The sequence below is a fragment of the Pelobates fuscus genome, chromosome 12 (assembly GCF_036172605.1).
Source record: "Pelobates fuscus isolate aPelFus1 chromosome 12, aPelFus1.pri, whole genome shotgun sequence".
NCBI classification, from domain to species: domain Eukaryota; kingdom Metazoa; phylum Chordata; class Amphibia; order Anura; family Pelobatidae; genus Pelobates; species Pelobates fuscus.
In genome coordinates, this window is record NC_086328.1 from 113,681,765 (window position 1) to 113,683,895 (window position 2,131).

Genomic DNA, 2,131 nt, shown 5'->3' on the forward strand with positions numbered 1-2,131 from the left:
CCATTGAATCTTTTTTCTTTATTTTAACTTATTTTTTGGTGTGTCTCTTGTTAATGTATTATTGAAAGATGATGAACTGCAGTCCCTAAAATACTGTCTTTAGTGGCGAATATAAGAAGGTTTGCAGAAGCATTAAGGAAAATCAATCCAAGGCCATCATTTTGCCATCCATTATCCTACAAAGTATGCATCTGGTCATTCTAGTTAAGGATGACATGACTTTTTTAACCACTAGAAGGCAGCCTAACATATCTTTCCAGAACTAGAGACTAAATGTAATAAATTACTGTCTATCTCCTGCCATACACAGGATTAAATGTAAAAGCCCCTGGCATAATTCAGGTAGTATAGTAATGATTTTTCAAGCAAGGAGGGAGCAAGTAAAATACAACATAGGTATACTATTGTATATACTGTGTGACGGTATGTGGACAATTAATGTTTTGCCTAGGTATGTCCAAGTAATGAGTGTGAAGTAAGTTATTCCTGGTGTGTCAGGTTTAATGAATTGGTTTATGGAGCTTCTCGAGAAGGTTCTCACAGCTAACTTCCAGGGGAAGCAGATAGTAGAGATTTGAAAGGACTAAGGGAAAGGTTGGTACGAATCAATAAAACCAGGATGGACCAGGTATGTTATTGGGTTAAAGCAGTTTATTATTACTTTGCGTCTTAGAGGTGAGGATAATAATACTATTAATATGGCATTAAGCTTTGTGGCAAAAAGCATGCCCATTTGTTTTTACATGCACGCTGATGTGACACCAGCTCTACCTGAAATTTAGCGTTTTAACTTCCAAGTGTTTCATGTAATATCTCAGACAATGCAGTGCAAAAAAACACATTATAGAGGTGTCTGCATGACTTTAATGTCAAATTTATATTTGGTCACTATGTCAAACTAGCACTTTTTGATGGATTGTGAAATGTGGTGCTAAGAGCATATTTTCTGAGGAGTGGCGGGGCACTGTGAAGGACCATGGCACACTTGCTGGGCACAATTCTATAAGAAACAAGTCTCTCTTCCTACAACTCTGAGCTATAGGAGATTGTTTTGGGCTTCATCCAACGTTTCTGCACTGCTTCTGTGATCCATGAGTTTTGCTACAAAATTTAGATCCAGTTGAAACCGTTTAAAAAGTTCTTAAGTAGCTTCATAAAAAGTGTTAACCTGCCTGTTCTAATATACACAGATCAGCCTTAACATTAAAACCACTGACAGGTGAAGTGAATAACACTAATGTATATTGTTACAATGGCACCTGTCAAGGCGTGGGATATATTGGGCAGCAAGTGAACAGTCAGTTCTTGAATTTCATGTGTTGGTAGTAGGAAAAGGTGGGCAAGCGAAAAGATCTGAGTGACTTTTAGTAAGGGCCAAATAGTGATGATTAGATGTCTGGGTCAGAGCATCTCCAAAGCGGCAAATCTTGTGGGGTGTTCCCAGTGGTGCAAGGAAGGACAGCCGGTGAACCGGAGTCAGTCTCATGTGGGGAGTGAAGGCTAGCCCGTCTAGTCTGATCACATAGAATAGCTACTGTAGCTCAAATTGCTGAAAAAAAGTTATGCTGGCCATGATAGAAAGGTGTCAGAACACACAGTGCATCCTAACGTGCTGTGTATTGGTCTGTGTAGTTGCAGACCGGGCAAGTGTCCATAAAGACTATTGAAAATGGCTTTAACGAGGACGTGCGCATCAGAACTGGACGAGGGAGCAATGGAAGAAGGTTGCCTGGTTTGATGAATCACAGTTTCTTTTAGGGCGGGTGGGTGTGCGTAGTTTACTTGGGGGAGAAATGGCAGCACGATGTACTATGGGAAGAGAGTGGGGCAGTGGTTTACCAGGAAACCTTGGCTTCTGGCATTCATATAGATGTTACTTTAACATGTACCACCTACCTAGAGATTGTTGCAGACAAAATACACCCCTTAATAGCAATGGCATACCCTGATTGCAGTGGCTTCTTTCAGCAGGATAATGTACCATGTCAAACTGCAAAAATAGTTCAGGTATGGTTTGATGAACGTGACTAGGAGCTTAAGATGTTGCCTTGAGACTGAGACACAAATCAATTTTTGACTTTGATGAAGTACATAGGCAGCAAGCTTGTTTCCTATATAATATTCTCCACAC